The sequence below is a fragment of the Panthera uncia genome, chromosome X, assembly GCF_023721935.1.
Source record: "Panthera uncia isolate 11264 chromosome X, Puncia_PCG_1.0, whole genome shotgun sequence".
Taxonomy (NCBI): domain Eukaryota; kingdom Metazoa; phylum Chordata; class Mammalia; order Carnivora; family Felidae; genus Panthera; species Panthera uncia.
The window spans coordinates 4,488,183-4,511,474 of record NC_064817.1 but is presented as its reverse complement, the minus strand read 5'-3'; the positions used below and the strand labels follow the sequence as shown (position 1 = coordinate 4,511,474).

The 23,292-nt window shown below is 44.5% G+C and overlaps 1 long non-coding RNA gene across 2 annotated transcripts; it reads right to left on the bottom strand.

Moving 5' to 3' along the window:
* Positions 1-460: 460 nt before the first annotated feature.
* Positions 461-22,253, bottom strand: LOC125931462 (uncharacterized). 2 transcript variants are annotated; one of them, XR_007460444.1, is made up of 4 exons: positions 20,783-22,253; positions 5,363-5,525; positions 1,680-1,747; positions 461-707 (listed from the first exon to the last, which is right to left on the bottom strand). It is a non-coding gene; the product is annotated as an uncharacterized LOC125931462 (long non-coding RNA). The 2 variants fall into 2 exon arrangements; XR_007460443.1 differs by having other exon boundaries at positions 461-1,747; positions 20,783-22,251.
* Between the last annotated feature and the right edge of the window lie 1,039 nt (positions 22,254-23,292).

The following is a 23,292-nucleotide window of genomic DNA, read 5'->3' as shown; positions in this document are numbered from 1 at the left end:
TGCCAAAGCAGCAACATGAAGCGTGAACGACCTTCAAAGATGACGCTCTACGAAACCAGACACCCCAGGAGTGCACCAATGTTGAAGTCTGGCCATCTCTGTGTGACACGGCGAAGGTGTGATGAGACTGCACGCAGATGCTAAGCTGCATTTAGAAGCAGTGACCAGACGTGCCGCTCCAATCTGCCTCCCAGAATGAACCGAGACCCACTGCAAGTGGAACACTGGCTGCCAGCCTCCAACCGCAGCACCTCCAGACTTGCCACGGTGTTCAAAGTAAGGCCCGGCTCGTGCTGGGGAAGCCGCCAGCCAAGGGTGGAGCACAGTGGTGGGTATGAGGGGGCGGCCACGGCGGCCCCAGGAGCTACCACGCTGCAGGCAACCCTCCCGTCGGCCCACCGTCTTGGGGGGGCAACGCCACGTGTGGTTCTCACCACCCAATCCGCTCCCAACTCCCCCATCCCTTCCCACGGATCCGATCACCGTGGCATGAAGGCTTCCCAGTGAATTACGAGCCCACAGCACCCCAGACATTCCAACAACTCGACACAACTTAGAAACGGTGAAAAGGATAAATTGTGAGCAACTGTTTGGTTCCAAAATGCTATTCTTTTATGATTTTCCAAGACTTTATTTATTTGGAAATTTCTACAGAGTCACAAAATATGCTTGAGTAGTCTATCTAGCGGAGCCCCTACAACGTGAAGCTGAAAGAGGGAAAAAAGTGATTATGGATCATGTCCTAGACACGTCATCTTTGTTTTGCAAATTAAATTTGTTATGCCACATTAGCTCAAAGATATGAACATTTTAACAATTCCACATCTACAAACTGCAAGAAAAACAAATTAGATTTTAAAACGTATTCAGTTCCGAGGACCTAGCTTCCTGCAGGATCTATTTTTCATCTGAAGACAGAAAAACTATTCTAAATGACTACATTTCCATTTTCACCATTTAATTTCATCCTCATTGTTGTAATTCATGTTTTTCAACATATTTAAAACATCGAAAATAATGGAAACCTTTGTGATAGATGATAAACTAAATATTAGTTTGATCTAATAATCTAAATATTCTTCATATTACTACCATCACAGTTAGGAATAATAAAATTGGTACCATGTGACAGGGTTCTCTGTTCTTTGCAATATGGATTCATTTGGATTCAGATATGTTTAGAATTTTAAGTCTAATCATCATCTTGTATATATTAACAACTACTTTATAGACTATTTTCTCTGCTGAATTACTTGTTTTTTATGTTAATGTTTTATGTTTTAGGATAGTGACAATACAGTAATTATACAGTTCTCACTATGTGACAAACAGTATTCTGTGCTCCTTACCTGCATTAAGTCATTTAGTCTCAGATGCATTCTATAATTTGGGTGTAATCATTATCCATCATGTATAGATTAGGAAATGAGGAACAGAGATGTCAAGTAACCTTCTCAAGGTGACACAGCTCTAAGCGGTAGAGCCTGGACTTGAACTGTCAGCACGAACCAGGAAAAAGAAGTGCTGACTCATCTTAACACCCATCAATTAAATGTGTGGTCTATGAGTGTGTCAATCCACATGCAAACTGAGTAATTTTAAATCGAATGGATATGACTGAGACAAACGTATCCCAGTTTTAAGATGGAAATACACACGGTCCTTGTCAAACTACTCACCCCGAGGACGCGAGACATGCTCAGTACGCCTTGGCAGCCTGGCCTCTCTCGTTCGAAGTGCTGAAGAGCTGCTGGGATGGAGATAACGAATTAGCAAGCCAGACAAGCAAATCCATCCATCTAAACCAGATCCATCCCAGATCCATCCATCTAAACCATCTGGGTTTAGAGCAGAACAAGGATTTTTCAGTCGTGCAAGCATCATTTCATCAGACTTCCTGCAGTCGATCATCAGTAAGCGGTCGCTGAGTACGGACTGCGACGCCCTCCGCTAAATCCTGGGGCTTTTCAAAGGTCTGACTCGGGGCGCTGGGGTGGCTCAGTCGGTTACGCATCCCACTTCAGCTCAGGTCATGATGTCACGGCTCGTGAGTTCAAGCCCCGCGTGGGGCTCGTGCTGACAGCTCAGAGCCTGGAGCCTGCTTCCGATTCTGTGTCTCCCTCTCTCTCGGCCCCTCCCCTGCTCACTCTTTGTCTCTCTCAATCTGTCTCAAAAATAAACATTAAAAATAAATAAAAGTAAAACCACAGGTCAAAGGTCTGACTTGAACAGGCTACTGAAGCCACAGTTAACCACAGTGCTAACTGAAGCCTTGGCTATGACAAGTCTCTAAAGGTAGTCTCTAAAGGCCCGATTAGTACAGTCTCTAAAGGCCCCACACCACCTTGGAATTTCAGTGACCAGTATTCAGCTGAGAAGTCATGTGTCTTTCCATCGACCTGACCCCAGGGATGGGGTTGGGCGGGAGTCTCTATCACCCTGGGCCACCTTCCATGCAGGACTTACACTCCTATCTCAGACTGGCCAGGAGTCATCTCTGCCCATCATGACAGTCTCATCCACAATTACGTCCACACACAGCAGTCCATCAATATCGCTGAATGACTACATTCACGCATTGCGGAGACAACTCAACCTCTTAACGCAACTACGTGGGACAAAACACTTGAAGGGATGGGCTCTAAGGGGTGTGTTTCAACAAACCTACTATATTACATTATACACGTCCTCATCTTCACGCATTTAAACTTCTAGCATCAAGGCTCATGGAATGTCACAATTTATAAATTCATTAAGACCTAAGCTCAAACAGCTTGGTTGTTAAAATTTGTGGGGAGAGGTTACCTAGGTGGTAAAAAAGCCTAGCAGCTAATTAAACATCAATACCTAACCTGTGTTCTGTTCTCATTCATGAGTGCACACTTGTATATGCTCACATCATCTTCAGCAGTCTGGGTTACTGATTAGATGTTGGAAGCCACATATGGAAATAGGAGTCTTACACACCTTTAATTGTATTAGCTTGTTCACTACATGATCATTTAAATTACTGTCAGTTATTTGGCTAGGTTATCTCATACTAATGGCCTTTTATACAATGTTCTGTATTCAAATTTGAGATAGGAATCTCTAGGAAGTAAATTATACACAACATTCATGTATACATGTGATATATACATGACACCTTAGTTTTACATGTAGTCACTATGTCTCTAAATCTGTATGTGTACTCTCTGAATTTTCTATAATGAAAATGTGCTTCTTTAGAAATTAGAAAAATATTTTACACTAAATCCTAAACTAATTTATTCTAAATGAAATTCTAATAGGACTTGAGTGCATTCGTGTGTGCACACAAGCAGTTTCACCGCCAGTTTTCAAGTCCTAGATATTTTGTATTAGCTCTAACTATGAGAGCTATTGAATAATTGTACTAGCCAATACAGAAATTGTTATGCCTATTTTTTATTTTTAAAGCATTCATGTATGTAAGTATGTATGTAAGTAATCTCTACGCCCCCAACACAGGGCTCAAAGTCACGATCCTGAGATCAAGACTCGTGTGCTCTTCTGACTGAGCCAGGCAGGTGCCCCACCTTCCAATTATTTTTTAAAGTTAACTTTCTTCGGGGCACCTGGGTGGCTCAGTGGGTTAAGCGTCCGACTTCGGCTCAGGTCATGACCTCGCGGTCTGTGAGTTCAAGCCCTGCGGAGGGCTCTGTGCTGACAGCTCGGAGCCTGGAGCCTGCTTCGGATTCTCTGTCTCCCTCTGTCTCTGCCCCTCCCCCACTTGTGCTCTGTCTCTCTCTGCCTATCAAAAATAAATAAATGTAAAAAAATTAAAAAATTTTAAAGTTAACTTTCTTCACACACAAAAAAATATAATAATTCCTAAAGTGGACTTAATAAAGTAGTAGCTAGGTGGCACCTCAGTAAACATTTTAAATAAAAATAAACATTAAGGGGCACCTGGATGGCTCAGCTGGTTGAGTATCTGATTCTTGATTTCAGCTCAGGTCATGATCCCAGAGTCATGGGTCGAGCCCCGTACTGGGTTCTGCACTTTGCATAGAGCCTGCTTGGGATTCTCTCTCCCTCCCTCTCCCCCTCCCCCATGCATGCTTACACCCATGCACACATGGGCACACTCTCTCCCTCTAAAATAAAAAAAGGAAAAGAAAATCCACCAGCCTCAGAATACAGACACAGCTATAAAGTACAAGAGGAAAATAAAATTTTAAAAATTAATAAATAAACACTGAAACCATTTATTAATTTAAAAATTAATAAATAAACACTGAAATCTGGCTTTTATTCGGGACAGAACCTAGTTCATCTACATTTCAAATCAGTAAGTACCCTGCAGGTTACAGGTGAGAAAGGCAAGAGATGAGGGGGACAAAAATGACCACTAATCTAACTGAACTGCTTTCTGATTTTTACAAAGTTAATTTTGTACCGAGATTTCAGTCACTGACTCTGGTAAGCAACAAAAGTAGCCCTTGTGACGCAGCAAGGAGATGATTAAAAACCAACAAACTGCTGTGAACCGTTTCTCACTCCTCTGTGCAGGTGACGTGGGGCATAAAATATAGGGAGGGGAGACTCAGCCGTTTCCACCTGGAAGGAGGCCACATGAAACTGAGGCCTCCTTGGACCCATGGTTTCTTGCTGGCATTCACACCCTTCTGGGGTGGGCAGTGTCCCCCTCAGGGGGCAGTCTGCAAATACTTACAGAAAACAAAACGCATCCTGAACATTCCAGGAAGCCTATTTCCACACGCAGGCTAGATCCACCTGACATCAATTTTTATTATGAAAGTCCTCTTGGGAGGATATACGACCACTCTTCTGAAAGTCACTCATTAACTAAGGGCAACGATTTCTGAGAATCTGCTGTGCTTAATTGGTACCATCACTTTAACTGAGTTCCTTGAACAAAATCAAGGATCACAAGTGTCCTCAGCTCTTTGATAGCAGCCAACGTACAACCACGGGGAAAAGGAAACTGTAAGAGTGACGACAGTTTTTTTCAACAGAGTATACACTAAGACCAGCCTCTGTTTATTAGGTTCCAGTGAAACGGTTAACGATACAGCCCTGAGCACAGATGAACCTGGGTTTCTTTCCTTTGCTTATTGTCCAGATCATCTGGGAAAAGTGTCTTAGTGGGTCTGTGAGACCACTCTATGTCCTCCTGAGCATTTATTGTGGGGACTGAGATGGGGAATATACGGTCAGCAAAGACTCTGGCACATAGTATGGGGACATAGTATGTTAGCTGGTTGTTATTAACGCTTACTATTTTCATGCACAGAACATTTAATCAACTACAAAGGGCACCGTACAAAATTTCAGGAGCGCTTGTCCAGCCCAGGAGCTTCCAGACCTTGGTACCTACCCTCATCAGTGATCAGTGGTTGGACCAGAGACGGATCCAGATGTATAGCTGACCAATCATATGTTCTCTCCAGCAGAAGAACAGCTATCCTTAGTGCCGTCTGCTGGGTCTGAGGCAATGTAAACTTCCCAACTGAGGGGCTCCCACATCCGGCCACGTGCACCTTGAGAAACAAAGAAAGTGGATCTCCTGAGACAAAAGAAGATAAAACATGCCGATGTGAATCCACAAGAGCCTGGCAATCCAAAGCAGAGGTGTGGTGTCTGAGGGATTTCCCTTCCTAGTGTCCATCCTCTACACTGCCATCTTTCCCTAGCTTCATATCCTTAAATTTTTTTCAATGTTTATTTATTTTTGAAACAGAGAGGGAAACACAGCAGGAGCAGGGGAGGGGTAGAGAGAGAGGGAGACACAGACTCTGAAGCAGGCTCCAGGCTCTGAGCTGTCAGCACAAAGCCCGACACGGAGCTTGAATTCACCAGACGTGAGATCATGACCTGAGCCAAAGTCGGATGCTTAACCAGCTGAGCCAACCAGAGCCCCTCCCTGGGTCCCTATTCTAAAAATAATTTTTTTAACATATATAATGACTTTCACTTTTTCTCTCAGCAACCAATGGGATCTTAACTAATGCAGTGAATCTCGGGAACAGATAATTTTTAAGAGGTAATTATTTCAGTCTTTCAATTTATAAGTAGGATCCAATAATCAAGACAGTCTCATTTCAGGTGTAGCAGAAAACGTCTTCTCTCCCCTCTTCTTCAAAGATAACATCTGAGTATACAGAAGAGTATTTCCGAGCAAGACTTACTTGATGGGCCCCAGGCCCAGAAGGACCCACATTTAAAGATCACCATTCTGAAATTCGTAATAATTTTATCTTTCAACTTGTGTTTGCTTAAGATTTTTTTTTTAAGATCTTATTTTTGGGGCACCTGGGTAAGTCAACAGGTTGAGCGTCTGACCCTTGGTTTCAGCTCAGGTCATAATCTCATCGTCCATGAGATGGAGTCCCACTTGAGATTCTCTCTCTCTGTCACTTCCCCATTCGCCAATGTGCGCTCTCTCTCTCTCTCTCTCTCTCTCTCTCTCTCTCTCTCTCAAAATAAAAAAAAAATGCTTTAAAAAATATGTTTTAGTCTTAAGTAATGTCTACACCCAACGTGGGGCTTAAACTTACAACCCCAAGATCAAGAGTCACATGCTCTACTAACTGAGCGAAACAGGCACCCCTTTTTTTAATGTTTTTTTTATTTTTGAGAGACAGCAAAAGTGGGGGAGGTGTCAGGGCAGGGGGGCCAAAGCATCCGAAGCAGGCTGTAAACTAACAGCACTGGGCATTATGCGATGTCAACACGAATAATAAAATTCATGCCGGTAACTTAAAATTTTAGTTTTTCTTCATTTAGAAAGACACGAAATAGTAAACAATATACTCTATGACAAGTTGAGAGAGGTGGACCGTGGAGATATGGAAAAGGTTTTGAATGGCACTTCCCCCCTTCTTTTTGAACAAGAGTTCTTGTGTTTTCCTCCCACATTGGACCTTGCAAATTGTATCCAGCTCTGTTCCTGGGACTTTTTGGTGCAAATACAGATGGAAGTTCTGATTGAGTGGTAGGCTCTGCCTTGGTCTATGCTGCCACGGTTTGCTTCCTGGTCTGGGGTTCACTGAGGTGTCCTCTGGCACTGTGGAGCGTTAATTTTGTTCCTGATAGTAGGGTCACGATGCTGGTTTTTGTTCTGGTTCTCAAATGCCACCAGGACTCTGCATCCCAATCTCAGGCTGGTCCTGATTCTCCTAGCCCTTCTATGACTGCTCATCAGGCTGAACGGAAGCTTCTAGGCTCTCTGATCACCATGCTAGGCTTATTTTAGCTCAGGCTCTCTATTCAGGTACCTCCTTGTGCCAAACCTTCCTATGGCTCCGGTCCCACACTGGCTAAATTGGGAACGTCTCCAAGAACAGTGGTTTTCAACCCTGGCTACACATTAGGCTTCCCTGGGAGGCATTTGCTTGCTTGTCCTTTCCTAATAATACGGATGCCAGGAATTAGTATGCTGATTTTCTTTCCTTTTTTTTTTTTTTTTTAATTTATTCTGAGAGACATATAGAGAGCAAGCAGAGGAGATGCAGAGAAAGGGGGAGACAGAACACCAAGCAGGCTCTGTGGTGTCAGCACAGAGCCCAAAGAGGGGCTCGAACTCACAAACCGTGAGATCATGACCTGAGCTGAAATCAAGAGTTGGACGCTTAAGCGACTAAGCCATCCAAGCGCCCCTCGCATGCTGATTTCCTATGTCATTGTCCCGCTTTCCTTCTCCCAGTCTTCAACGGTGCTAGTGGGTGGGATGGGCTTTCCCCCTTTGCACAGGCAGGGACTTGCCCTAAATTATATCCCCATTTCCCCGCATCTATGGGGAGCCTATCAAAATTAGTAGTCCTCAGATCATCACCTCGTCACCTCCTCACCTGACGAGGAGGCCACAGCCCAGAGGCTGCGCTGAAGATTTAGGCATGATGGTGCCTCCTAGTTTGAACATGCAGAGAGAGAAGGGAGGAGGCCCCAAGTCTAAGTCATGAAAATCCCCATTTCCTCGCTGGGTGCAGGATGAGCCTCTAAAGATCCGGGGAAAGTACGGCTGGACAGCTAGCTTCACTTCTCACTCTGTTCATGGAATGTCTTTGTGAAAATGCCTACTGTGAACACCTGTGAGTGGACAGCTACCCTTGACTCTGGTACTGGGGAAGCAGCACGGTAACACAGTCGACAAATGAATCCTGGCTCTGCTAATGGTCAGTGATCTCAAGAAAGTGAGCCTCCTCCTGCTGCTCAGCCAGCCTTAAAAGGCAGGTGCCGCTGTAGGGACTCAACTCACTGCGTTCTTAGGAATATTACCTGCATTGCTATTCCTAAATTGCTTGAGAGAGGCGAAGTGCAAACACCATGTGAGAGTGTGTTAAATAAATAAACACAAATACAAATTGGACAGCACTTATGTTTTCCCTTAACGACATAAAATACAAAGCTAATAAAAAATATATTCAGAGGGTTTTTGTGTTGCACAAGGTACCACAATGATTTACGATTCTAGCAAAGAAAATAAGAGGCATGAACCAAATATCAGGAATACGTGTAAATAATGGAAACATTCCATGATTTCAATAATTACATGCCAACACGTAATGAAAATGTAGCCTGGGTGGGTGTTAATTTAAGTACTGTAAAAGTGTGGTCGCTGATGTGCTTGACTACATTGTTACAAAAGTATTTATCTTCTAAAAATTAAGCAAAAATGTTATTTTATTTTATTTTTCTTTATAACATAAAACGAACTTAAATATTTGTGCTCACAGAATGGTGAAATTAAGCTTAATCACATGTAAACATTATCTTATGAATGTTTCTTATTTATTTTTTTTAACGTTTATTTATTATTGAGAGATACAGAGAGAGCATGAGCATGGGAGGGACAGAGAGAGACACACACACAGAATCCGAAGCAGGCTCCAGGCTCTGAGCTGTCAGCACAGAGCCCGACGCGGGGCTCAAACTCACAAACTGCGAGATCATGACCTGAGCTGAAGTCGGACACTTAACTGGCTGAGCCACCCAGGCACCCCTTATGAATGTTTCTATACACTGAAAAATCCAATTTTTCCCTAAAATGGAAGAAGAAATATATGGTCACCTTTGGATTTGAACTAATTTCCTAAAATTTGAAGTACATGAAAAATAAATAAATAAAAATAAAGTTTGAATAAAAAGAACCATTCAGGGATGAAGAACTCAGTAACTGAAATTAAAAGTACACTAGAGGGAATAAATAGTAAATCAGAAGAAGCAGGAGAACGGATCATCAACCTGTAGGACAGAGTAATGGAAAGCAACCAAGCTGAACAGGAGAGAGAAAAAATAATAGAGAACTCCCGTCAAAAAGTACCCAAGGTGCGGGGCGCCTGGGTGGCTCCATCGGGTAAGCATCTGACTTCAGCTCAGGTGATGATCTCACACTCTGTGATTTTGAGCCCTGCGTCGGGGTCTGTCCTGACAGCTCAGCTTGGAGCCTGGAGCCTGCTTCCGATTCTGTGTCTCCCTCTCTCTGCTCCTGTCCTGCTCATGCTCTCTCTCTCTCTCAAAAATAAATAAACACTAAAAGAAATTTAAAAAAAAATCTACCCAAAGCAGTTCACACCAAGACACAAGTAATTAAAAAGGCAAACAGTAGGGATAGAGAATTTTCAAGCAGCAAGAGAAAAGAAAGCAGATACCCACAAGGGAAACCCCATAAGGTTATCGGCTGATTTTTGAGCAGAAACTGCAGGCCAGAAGGGAATAGCAGGATATATTCAAAGGGCTAAAAAGAAAAACAAAACACAAACAAACAAAAACCTGCAACCAAGAATACTCTATCCAGCAAGGCTCTCACTCAGAATAGAAGGAGAGATACAGGGTTTCCCAGACAAAAGTTAAAGGAATTCATCGCCACTAAACCAGCCCTACAAGAAATGTTAAAGAGGAGTCTTTGAGTGGAAAGGAAAACCCATAGGAAGGAAGAAAAGTAGAACGTACAAGTATTTTTTACATCCAAAAAAATAAATTGATGAAAAGTATGACACTACATACCTAAATTGGGAGAGGGAGTAAAAACTAAGTCCTTTTAGAATGGGTCCAAACTTAACCAACTTAACATAGAGTGCTATATGTATGTCATATACAAACCTAATGGTAACCACAAATCAAAAAATCAGTAATAAACATGCAAAAAATAAAAAGAAGTAAAAGTATATCACTAAAGAAAGCCAGAAAAATGTGAGAGGAAAGAGTCAAAGGAAGGAGTAGAGAAGAACTACAAAAACCGTAAGCCAGTAACAAATGACAATAAATGGATATCAATAATTACTTTGAAAGTAAATGGACTAAAGCCTCCAATGAAAAGACATAAGTAGTTTGTATGAAAGCACAGAACACCCCAAACAGCCAAAGCAATCTTGAAGAAGAAAAAAACTGGAGGTTATCCAAATCCCAGCTTTCAAGATAAAGTACAAAACTGTATTAATCCAAGTAGTATGGTACTGGCACAAAAACAGACACATGGGTCAACAGAACACAATAAAGAGCCCAGAAATAAACCCACATTATATGGTCGGTGAATCTTTGACAAAGGAAGCAAGAACACACAATGGGAAGAAGTCTCTTCAACAAATGGTGCTGGGAAAACTGGACAGCAACATACAAACACATGAAACCGGACCACTTTCTTACACCACACACACAAAAATAAACTCAAAATGGATTAAGAACCCAAATGTGAGAGCTGAATCCATAGAAATCCTAGAACATAGCACACGTGCTAATACCTCTGACTTTGGCTGTAGGAACATTTTTCTAGATATGTCTCCTGAGGCGATGGGAAAAAAAGCAAAATTAAACCATTGAGACTACATCAAAATAAAAACCTTCAGGGGCATGTGGGTGGCTCAGTCTCTTGAGAGTACAACAGGTTGTGATCTCTGGATTCGTGCGTTTCAACCCTGCATCCAGCTCTCTGTCGTCACTTCAGAGCCCTCTTTGGAACCTCTTTCCCCCTCTCTGCCCCCCGCCCCCTGCTTGTGCACATGCGTGCACGCTCTCTCTCAAAAATAAGCAAACATTAAAACAATAAAAATAAAAATAAACAGGTTCTGCACAGCAAGGAAACAACCAACAAAAGTAAAAGACAACATACCCAATGGGAGAAGATATCTGCAAATGACATCCCTAATAAAGGGTTAGTATCCAGAATACATGTGAAGAACTTACACAACTCAAACACACACACACACACAAAAAACCCCAAATAATCCAATTAAAAAACGGGCAGAGAACCTGAATAGACATTATTCCAAAGAAGACATCCCGATGGCCAACCAACACATGATAAGATGCTCAACATCACTCATCATCAGGGAAATACAAATCAAAACCACAATGAAATATTACTTCACATCTGTCAGAATGACTAAAAGGAAAACACAAGAAACAACAACTGTTGGCAAGAGTATGGAGAAAAGGGAACCCCTGGGCACCGTTGGTGGGAACGCAAACTGGTGCAACCACCGTGAGACACATTCTGGAAGTTCTTCAAAAAAAATCAAAAATAGAGGGGCGCCTGGGTGGCTCAGTCAGTTAAATCTCTGACTTCAGTTCAGGTCATGATGTGAGAGCAAGTGAGTTCAGGTACTGCACCAGGCTCTGTGCTGACAGCTCAGAGCCTGGAGCTGGTTTCCGATTCTGTGTCCCCCTCCCCCCTTCATGCGCTCTCTCTCTCTCTCTCAAATATAAACATTTCTTAAAAATTAAAAATACAGTTGCTATATGATGCGATAATCCCACTACTGGGTATTTACCCAAAGAATACAAACAAGGTTGTGAGTTCGAGTTCCATGCTGAGTATAAAGATTACTTTTAAGACTGACCTGTAAAAAAATACAAAAACATTAATTCAAAAAGATATATGCACCCCTATGTTCATGGCAGTACTATTTATAACTGGCAAATTACGGAAGCAGCCCAAGGTCCGCCGACAGGTGAAAGGGCAAGAAGACGTGGTCTATATACAATGAAATAGTTCTCACCTACAAAAAAGAATGAAATCTTGCCATTTGCAACAAGAAAGATGGATCTGCAGAATATAATTCCAAATGAAGTAAGTCATAGAAAGACAAACACCATATGATTTCTTTCTATGTCGAAGTTAAGCAACAAAACAGGGGCGCCTGGGTGGCTCAGTGGGTTAAGCGTTCAACTCTTTGTTTCGGCTCAGGTCATGATCTCCCGGTTTCATGAGGTCGAGCCCGTCACCAGGCTCTGCACTGGCAGTGTGGGACCCGCTTGGGATATATTCTCTCTCTCTCTCTCTCTCTCTCTCTCTCTCTCTCCCCCTCTGCCACTTGCCCTGTCTCTCTCTCAAATATAAATAAAGTTTAAAAAAAAAAAAAAAGGTAACAAAACAAATGAACAAAGAAAGAGACAAAGTAAGAAAAAGATTCTTACATACAGAGAACAAACAGGTGGTCACCAGAGGGGCAGTGGGTGGAGGGATGGGGGAAGTAAGTGAAGGGTATGAACAGTAGTTACCATGATGACCACTGGGTAATGTACGGAATAGCTACTGAATCACTGTATTGTGCACCTGAAGTTAATCCAGAACACTGTATGTTAACTGTACCACAATTAAGTTTATTTTTTTTTAATTTTTTAATATTATTTTTCAGAGAGAGAGAAAGAGAGAGAGGGGGGAGACACAGAATCTGAAGCAGGCTCCAGGCTCCGAGCTGTCAGCAAAGAGCCCGACATGGGGCTCGAACCCATGAACCGTGAGATCACGACCTGAGCTGCAGTCGGACGCTTAACCATCTGAGTTACCCAGTGCCCCAAGTTTTTTTAATCAAAATTGAATTAAATAAATAAAATTTGGAGTATATGTACATGAAGTTAAAGGAAAATTACACTTCAGAATTACAAAGTCTTTTGAAGACCCTTAAACTGATGGTCCATATGGAGTGTGTTCTCCATTTATAGTTGCTTTTTGAGATGTGAATCTGCAGCTACTCGAGGACGACACTATAAAAAGCTTACTTTCTTAATATGGCACTTTCAAAGTATGCCAAGAGTGGGATAATGTACTCCAAGGTGAAGAGAGAGAGAATAAGGTACTGGAAAGAAAGCCTGGTGCTTAAAACGACAACACAGGTACAGCTAATTGCCTTCCATGAGAAATTTACAAACACAAAACAAGTATGAGGCCAGCACACGGGAGGTAGACTTCCCTAGGTGATGGGATGTTGTTGGAGTGACCTGAACTTGCCATCTTTCCTACGAAGACAATGGATTTTGTGTTTTCATTATTTTAAGTACGTATGCCCACAGGGATCTAGGACAGTTCATCAGAACTCGGGGATGTTTTTCCCCTGCACGGAAAATTGCATCAGTCCATATAATTCAACAAATACTACCCCGTTGTGCTCCCACATTTTCCTAGTTCCTGCTCTGTGACATGTGTGCTGAAAATCCAAACCATAATAGGAGATCTTGAACTTACAACTGTCTTTTACATGTCAGGCTGGGTCCTTTCAAAATTTCACTTTGACTTCCATTTCAGATTGTTTTTTTATAAATTTTTTTTAATGTTTACTTTTGAGAGACAGAGAACAAGTGAGGGAGGAGCAAAGAGAGTGGGAGACAGAGAATCTGAAGCAGGTTTCAGGCTCTGAGCTGTCAGCGACAGAGCCCGATGTGGGGCTCGAACCCACAAACCATGAGACGGTGACCTGAGCCGAAGCCGGATGCTTAACCAACTGAGCCACCCAGGTGCTCCTCATTTCAGATTGCTGACCCATTTCACCTGTTCATTTTGTAGTTCCCAAACAGGGAATCCATCTGTATAGTTGGGGATGTCACTTTTATCCTAGAAATTTTTGAAGTCGTTGTAAAGAATGTTTTTGAAAGTTTGTGAATTGTGTATCTATTTATGGTTTTAAAATAAAATACAAGATGTTCAGTGAGCACTCACTCAATGGCAACCATACGCTTTTTCAAAGTGCTTGAAAATTAGAGATGAAAAGGCATTTGGAATTGCTTCCTATTCTGCAAAATGTTTTTGGTAGAAGGGCATTGTCATTTTCGTCATTGCTGTCAAAAACAAACATTTGCTAGCATCTATTTCTTTAACGCTAAGTGTAAGGTAAGATCTTGCTTGGGATGCCTGGCTGGCTCAGTCAGTTAGGCGTCCAACTTCTGTTCAGGTCATGATCTCACAGTTCTTGAGTTTGGGCCCTGGGTGGGGGTGTATGCAGACAGCTGGGAGCCTGGAGCCTGCTTCGCATTCTGTGTCTCCCTCTCTGCCCCTCCCCTGCTTGCACTCTATCTTTCCCTCTCAAAAATAAATAAACATTAAGATCTTGCTACAGCTCTGAGCCCCACACCTTCCTACAGGGGAATTTATCACAGGGAAACATTTCCATCCATTTACACTGACTTGATGAGCAACACCCCAAATATCCCATATAACTCAAAAAAAAGCCAAACAATGCCATAGCTAATTCAGTGCTTAACAACATGTATGCCAAGTAATATCTACTATATCATTCAAACATAATTAATACTGCAACTAACCTTTGAAGGCATCAAACATCACAGCTGTGTTCTTATTTCTTTGGGGGAATAGTCACAAGATGAGTATGTATTGTGCAGTTTTATCTAGTCGAGGAGTAAATAAATTTTTCCCCTGTCTTATATAGAGATCATACCTGCACTTTCACTTGTGTTTAATTCAACAGGTATTTATCGAACACTGCAGTGGATACATCGATGTAGACTGCCAGCCTCTTCCTAAGGAGGGGGGCCCAGGCAAGTGCAGACTTTGGAATGCTTCCATCTACCTGTCCGTTTCTTGCACGGCACATGCTCACTTAGTCACGTCTGTGAGCATCTGTGCTTTGTCTTGACATATTTTGTGCATCTGTTAGCGAGATGTATCCTAAGATATCAGGTTTTTTAGGTCTTGGAATTGACAAATCCTTTTTCTATACAAATTAATGGCAATTGCTTCTGTGCCTCACATCATTTCAGCTAATGAAAGATTTCATAGGGAGTTTCCACTTTCAGATACAAGGAAATCTGTAGTACAATTTGCTGCTCACAATTACTGTTCCAGAGATATGCGGATATGCATGTGATAAAAACAGAGTCTTTTTCTAAGTCTGAAAGGAAGACAGTAAAGGAAGAGCTTTTCCACTGATAGGCTAAGGGGATGTGGGGGGGGGGGGTCACAGCAGCCTCTTGGGGATGCTCTGCCTGTGGAATGAAACAAAATGAAAACTGAGTGCTTGATCCAGCCATACCTGCAGGTAGCCCTACCTCTAAACTTCTAGATTATTTTAACCAGCAATTCTCTTCCTGCTTAAGCCAGTTAGATTATCTGAAACATGCCCACTAAAGATGCCCAACTCTTATACTTACTAGTCTATACTTACTAGATGCCAGCAAAAGCAAGAAGCACCAGTCTTTCCTACCAATGAACTCTGAACACTGTGGAAGCAACTACATCTCTACTGAAATAAAAACTTATAAAGGGTATGGCAGCACCTCGTGGACCAACAAAGAGGAGGGTATGGTGAATACTGAACGATATAATGAGGCAGCAGCACCTGGTTTAGGCCTTGAAGAATAAATAGGGCTTAATAAAATAGAAAAAAAAAATGTGCAAGGACATTCCAGCAAGAGAAAAAAAAAAATTAAAAAAACAGTGAACTAAAGGCAGAAAGTTTATCTTAAGATTTTTCCCCCTAATCCCTAGCGCAGTCCTTGTCATATACTAAACACTAAATAAAGTTTATTCAAAGAACAAAGGCATAAAGATAAATGATTACCAAAACGATTTCTCTGAGTTAAGACCTTGCTCACTGACATACATCGCTCCTACTGGAAATTATGTTCTTTTATAATAACCTACTTTGTGACACAGCTTCCAGGAAAAGTAACCAGAAAGAGTTACTGCTGTCATTGATACATGGAGAAAGGGCAGCTTTAATTACTTGCTAGACTTGCTTTTTTTTTTTTTTTCTTCTTTCCCAGATATAAACAAGTTCTCTAAATGCCATAAACAAATCTATAGGTCACATTAAAGACGTCTACCATTTTTCAGTAAAGTTTTAAGTATCTAAATACAAACACCAGTTACAAATTCCGGCCAGAGAAAGAACTGAAGGAAGAAACGAGGTTCTGAAACCTTTGGTTGCCAAATAGCACAACCCTCAGCACCTAATGAGAGCTTACTATGTTATTAATTCATTTTTGTACATGAGCACTTATTAATTCGTTTTTCCAACCGTGTAGGACAGATCTGTGTACCAGGGGTGTTTTGGTCTGACGGGGATCTCGGCTGATAATCTCTGCGTCTGTGTGGATATGGGAAAATGGTTTTCTTTCTAAATTTCCACCCATTATAGGTGTTTTCCCTTTCCCCATTGTTGTAAAAGTTATACGAGACGGTGTTTATGAAGGACCAGCATGTCAAGGGAGGTCAATAAATGAAGTAGATGCTCAGGAAAAGAAGGCATTTTGCAAAACCAAAAGAGACTGAAATCCTTAGTTTGTCCTCTTGAAATGAGGTGATTAGATAATTGGATGTTCTAGCAATTAGGGTGCTTCTTTTGCTAACAGCAGCAATAATAAATACAGAGGTCTGCATTAAAATACAGCATTTTGGTAAAATTAATGAAGCTGAAGTCACGAACGTGGACATTCTGCTTATCATTCAACAATTTCACTTATTTGACACTGACGTTATTTCCCTAATGATCTCCTCCACTGTAAGAAAACCATCTGAAGGCTGGCAAGAAGGATGCTATCCATCCACCTGTAGGAACTGTGGACCACGACTGTGGCCAATCAAGGGTAGAGCTGTTTCGCAACAAAGTATACGGGGCAGCAAACACAGATCTTGTTTCATTGGGCTTTCCAAGATATTTGTAACCTTGGGGCGCCTGGGTGGCTCAGTCTGTTGAGCAACCAAGTTTGGCTCAGGTCATCATCTCGAGGTTTCTGAATTCAAGCCCACTTCGAATCCTCTGTCCCCCTTTCTGTGCCCCTTCCTGCTTGCGCTCTCCCAAAAATCCTTTTTTTTTTTAAATTAGGACTCGGTATGCATTTGGTGCCCCAATTCCACCACTTCCGTATCAAAGATTGAAACCTCTTTGCAACAAAATATATTTTTAAGTATGCAAATTTTCAAACGTCTCCTGCTCTATCTTCTGCTGACATAGAATATCAACCACAAGTAGTGTAATTAATTCCGACACAATAGTAGAAACACTCAGAGAATCTTCACCATCCCTATTTGTCAATGCAAATGTATAACATATTGGGAATGTGTTAAACTAGAAGGAAGCTTAATTTTTTTTTTTAATTTTTTTAATGTTTATTCATTTTTGAGAGACAGCGAGTGGGGAGAAGCAGAGAGAGGGAGACACAGAATCCAAAGCAGGCTGCAGACTCTGAGCTGTCATCCCAGAGCCGGACACGGGGCTTGAACTCATGGACAGCGAGGTCACAACCTGACCTAAAGTCAGACGCTTAACCGACGGAGCCACCCAGGTGCCCCCCAAAATTTTAATTAAATAAAAGCTTATAAACAAGTGTTACATTTTAAAAACATCTTTCGTAGAAACTTGATATTTAATTTCTATGCCATACAGACAACTTGATATTTAATTTCTATGCCATGTTTAGAAGAACGTATATATTGTTAGATGCATCCAATCATAAATAAATCACACTTAAGAATGTCTACTTTGTGTTCTTATGGTGTCAAAGAAAGGCCTTTTGTTATATACATGCAAAAGAAAGAATACGTGTATATTGCACATATAATTCAAATAGTTTTTGAAACAATATTCTCCCATTTAGAAAGGATTCACCCAGTGCTCTTTCAAGGCATTAGTTTTTCCCGCAAATTTCTAGTAAAGAGAAAACAGATGCAATGGAGGAAGTACGTCTGTTAGTGACACTGTCTTGTTTGCAGGACGTAGAAAGTGAGTTCTAAGTACCTCAAGAAAGCAAACAGAAAAGGGTGAGTGCAATGGGGGAGTGACCCACAGACGGTCACTGCTGCACCCACAGGCTCAAGAAATGCCGTCACGCCTACCCCTGGTTGTGTCTTCCTCAGCCCTGGTTCCCCTGAAGTCATGTTTACGTGAGGGCTGGCTCCCTCTGCCATTCATCGATGACTTCACGTCCTTCCTCAGAGAGAGGGATCCCTGGGAAGGGATCCAGTGTATCTCCCTGGGTTCGGATGGGACGTTCTGTGCCATGACTGCAAAAGTGCCCTTCTCTGAATTCTGCGGTGCTCTCTAAACAAGGGGACGCTTCTACAAGGCACGGAGGGTGTGCTGACATCATCTACCATTAGGACCTGACGCCCCCATGGAAAGGGCACTGCTGTGAGCTCCAACAGTGTGGCCACACTGCCCTGAAATCAGTAACAGTGTGCAAGATTCTGGGAGGAGGTGACAGGGGTGATGAGTTACCAAAAAGGAGAGAGGACAAGGCTGTTGCCAGGCAATGAGAGCCAGTCCCACAGAGGTATTAACATGCGGTAAGACGCCAAGATGGGAAAATGACATCACAGTACACGGAGAGTGTGGGAAAGAGCTCAGAAGGTCCCGGAGCTTGCAGCCATGAGTTAACAAGGCATACGGGAACCAGAAGCCTCAGGATGAAGGCTTCCAAGATCAGGCAGGTGAGATGAGGCAAACAAGGCAAAGGGCCCCCAGGACAGAAAAGGTATAGGGACAGGAAGCCTCAGGATGAAGGCTTCCAAGGTGAGGTAATCAAAATAACCAGTCAGGGCAGAAGTGCCCCCCAACTTAGTACAACAGCAGAAAGCTGTTTTTTTTTTTTTTTTTTTTTTTTTAAGTTTATCTATTTACTGAGAGAGAGAGAGAATATCCCAAGCAGGCTCTGCACAGTCAGCACAGAGCCCAATGCAGGGCTTGAGCTCACGAAACATGAGATCAAAACTTGAGCCACAGCAAGAATTGGACACTTAACCAACTGAGCCCCCCAGGCGCCCATGATTGCTGAGCTTTCAAATCAGCTGCATGAGAATATGCTTCACAGGAAGGAAGGACCACAATAGGTAAAGAGGACTTTAGACAAGGTGGCCCGGAGAGGAGCTAATTAGCAAAAGTCAGTGCCTTGTTGGCCCTGAGGCAGCATGCTCTATTTGTCTCACCCCCTAGGCCGGCTAAGACCAAGAGACAGGGCGCCTCACGACTGCCGTTAACAACCATCTGCCCGGCACCAGGATTTTGTTTTGTATTGACCCAAAACCCTAAAACCGCATACCTTCAAGACCTCCTTTTCCCCACGCCCATGAGTTAATGTTCACGGTTTCATCGTCTCTTTGTGCACGTCCATCACGCTTGTAAAAATAATAACAGAAACGGAGCCAGGACCCTTCCTCAGGGCTCTTGTCTCCTCCTGGACATTACCCTCTTTTGCAGTTCAAGCCTGCGTCCGCTCTCTTGCTGGACAAGACAGAACTCCAGAGCCTATGACAGGAGAGTGGACTGGAAGAAGAGGGTAGACTCAGAAATACTGAGATGACGTCCTGTCCTGGGGGCAGAGGTGTGACAAGTACCCCTTACCCTGTGCTTTTCTCCGTCTTTATGGCACAGTTGATAAAATGCTGTGGGAGGACGCTGGGCACAGTGAAAGGAGAGGCGGGTCTCCACCTGGGCTTTCCTGCCAGGTGCTCCCCTGGGCGGTCTCTCCGAGGGCAGCGTTTCCTTCCCTGCAGCTGGGCGTTCACATGCCTGCACAGGATCAGGTCTCTGTAATTATAAATCAACCGCCTCCCTGTCCGTACAGCCGGCATTTCTGATGAGGGAGAACTCCATTCTGCTCAACTCTGTAAGCCCTGTACCAGCACAGTATCTGTAACACCACGTATGCTTGACGAATGTTTGATGAATGGCTCAATAAACCAGTTCAAAACTAAATTACGAAGGAAAATAGAGAAGCAAAAAGAAGCAAACGAACTGGTAAAAAATGTTCTTAAAGGGCAATTAAGTTACTATATACTCACACGAGTAATTCACTTAAATGCAACAACCCAAAACACATACTTACTGATGATGCACCCAGTGTTAATGGCTGGCCTTTAAATTATGAAAACAAATGTGAATGGGTCTTATATTGTTCCTTACCTTGGGGAGCTGAATTTTTTTTTTAAGTTTATTTATTGAGAGAGAGAGAGAGACAGAGAGAGAGAGAGAGAGAGAGAGAGAGAGGGAGAGAGAATCCCAAGCAGGCTGCACACTGTCAGCACAGAGCCCAATGCAGGGCTTGAGCTCACGAAACATGAGATCAAAACCTGAGCCACAGCAAGCGTTGGACACTTAACCAACTGAGCCCCCCCAGGCGCCCATGATTGCTGAGCTATTCGAATCAGCTGCATGAGAATATGCCATGGGGTAGAAGAGAAAAAGGAGACTAGTTTTTAAGACAGTTTAAAACGGTAAGAATTAGGGGCGCCTGGGTGGCTCAGTCGGTTAAGCGTCCAACTTCAGCTCAGGTCACGATCTTGCAGTCTGTGAGTTTGAGCCCCGCGTCGGGCTCTGGGCTGATGGCTCAGAGCCTGGAGCCTGCTTCCAATTCTGTGTCTCCCTCTCTCTTTGCCCCTCCCCTGTTCATGCTCTGTCTCTCTCTGTCTCAAAAATAAATAAACGTTAAAAAAAAAAAAATTAAAAAAAAAAACGGTAAGAATTACTATATGTCCTGCTGAAGCGAGGACTAAAACGGTAAGAATTAAATTGTGCAACTTTTGGAACGCTTTTGCCATGACACTTAAATGGCGAGGAATCTCACTCACCAGCAGGTGTGGTAACAGCGTGGGATCTCAGGTTTCCTTTAAGCGAAGCCTCCCGTGGTCATGCTGCTCATCCAGGCTGCCCAGTGACCAAGTTTTCAGCACGCTCTGAATCAGCCTGCCGACAGTGCTCACACACAGGGAAGAGTTGCCGTCTCACCACCGCCCCAGCCTCTGGCTCTGGGGACTTTGTCTCTCCGGGAACTGGCAATGCTACCACGTCACCTGGAGCCAGACCACCCCACCAGCTACACCAGGGTTTCACAAGCTTCAGGGTGCATAGCAATGGGGGGAAGGGGGAGCAGGGGGCTCTTAAAAGGCAGATGCTGCTTCAGGACACCCGATAGGAGGCTGGGAGCCTTCCTTCCTAGGACGCTTCCTGGAGGATGCTCTCCTGGCAGGACCACCCTCCACCACGCTCACGGGGCGGTGCAAGGAAGAAAGAAGGGAGAGCTCGTCCTCCCCGATTTCCTCGGACGTACACTTCACCTTCCCGAAACTCTAAGGGCAGTGAAAACCTCCTCACCTAACGGAGTCGCACTAGGCTTAGACATTAGGGTGTCTTCAGGACCCCGCTCGCTCTCAGAAGGCTATTTAGGAGCACGAACACCAAAATCTGCGCACTCATCACATCGGGGGCTCTGGCTTACAGCTAGCGCTGTGGGCTCAGGTCCTGGCATCCCCAGTGCCGGAGGAAGAAAAAGCCCAACGTGAAGGCCATTTGGGGAGCCCCCCCCCCCCCACCGCACCCTTCACTTTCGGGCCAAGACACTGGCACATGTTTCAGATTCTCCCATAGTAGCTGCGGTCAGGGTAAATCTGTCCTTCGACAAAGGGAACCTGGAGAACCTTCCACCGGGAATTGCAGCCTCGCTTATTCTCAGATTAGACAGAGAAGCTGGCTCGCAGGGGATGCCAGCGGGCTTGGCCACCAGGTCTCAAGTCTATCCGGAGCCAGCAAGCGAAACAGAGGCCATATACTGAAGGCCCGTGCGGGAGGGGCACGAGCTTTACGGTTTAGCACCAGCTTGCACGTCAGCATCCCACTTTGCAGGTTTGTCAGCGGAGAAGTTCCCGGGGGTGAGGCAACCCGCGCAAGGTCACAAAGCCTAAGGAGCCTGAGGCTGTGCACGCTGCCCCAAGCCACAGTCCGGCCTTTCCAGCAATGCCTACAGAACAAGTAGAGAGGGGCGCTGAAGAGCAGCCAGGGGTCGGGCCACAACGCCGCGCGTGAACCCCGCCCTTTGGGCCAGCAGGACCGCCCCTAAAGGGGAAAGGGGGAGAAAAGGAGGAAAACCACTTCCGGGGGACAGCCGCGAAGAGGGCCAAGCACTTCCGGTGCGTAGCGACTGAGGGTCGTTCAGGGTCAGTGAGCTCGCAAGCGAGGGGGTCGGCTAAAAAGCGCAGAGGGACTACAACGCATCGCTAGGTATGGGAGACAGCAGGACTGGGGACGAAAGTGTCGCCGCTTACCCGCGTCCGGGGACGCCCGGGTCAAGCGTCCGAGTGCGCGCCGCCATGTTGAGTCCAGTGGTTTAAATAGCGTGGGCGGGGCCGCGGGAGGCGGGGAGGCGGGGGGAGACCTGCGTCAGCCTGACGGCTTCAGCGCCGCCCGCGTAGCTCCGCCCCGACCCCTTCACGAGACCTTCCTGGGCAGGCGCGCCGCGAGCGTGGGCCAGCCCTGATGGGCGGGGCCTTGTTGAGTGACGGCCAGGCCCCGCCTTCCGGTTAAGGGGGCCGCTCAACATGGAAGTGCCTCAGGCTTTCATTGGTAGGGCGGAGCTCAGGGCGGGGGCGGGGCGGGCTCCAGGCCCTGGAGGTCGCTCCTCCGGGTGGGTGGGTCGGAGCTGCGCCCCAGAAGAACCCTGTCTGGTGGGGCGGCGATCCCCACGCCACCGCCCCCTGGCAGCACACGGAAGCAGGGCCTGCGCCGGCCGGCCTCCCCGATACGGAGCGCCCCCACTCCACTTTGCAGATATTAACCCAACCCCGGGCTCGACTGCGGTTAGGCTGAGCCTCCTCCCGCCCACAAGGGTGGTCTCAGGTTCCTAAATTCGAGGCCCAGGCCAGGTGCCTCATTCGAAGGCCCCGGAGTCGGGGGGGGGGGGGGGTGCAGAATGGGAGTCCTCCAGGTGAGCAGCGTTGTGGCTGCTTGATTTCATCCACGTGGTGAGGCCAGGTGCACTGAGCCTTCACGGAACACTTCTATCGTTCACGTTATCACAAGCAATCAAGGAACGGGTGCGCTTCACATATCTTGGAGCCTTCAGTTGCCCTTGCCAGTCATGACCTTAGTTTGTCTTGAGAAACTTGGTGATGAAAATGTATGGCATTAATGAATAATCGCTCATTGCCTTATGGAATAGTCGTGGGCATCAGTATTTTTTTGGTTTTGTTCTGTTTTGAATATATGGATGCTTGCAATGGAAATGTGGGGCAATGGGAAGGGGGACTTTTGAAATGTAGTGATGCATTTGCAAAGAACACATGCACCCTTCCTTAGGGTACAAAGG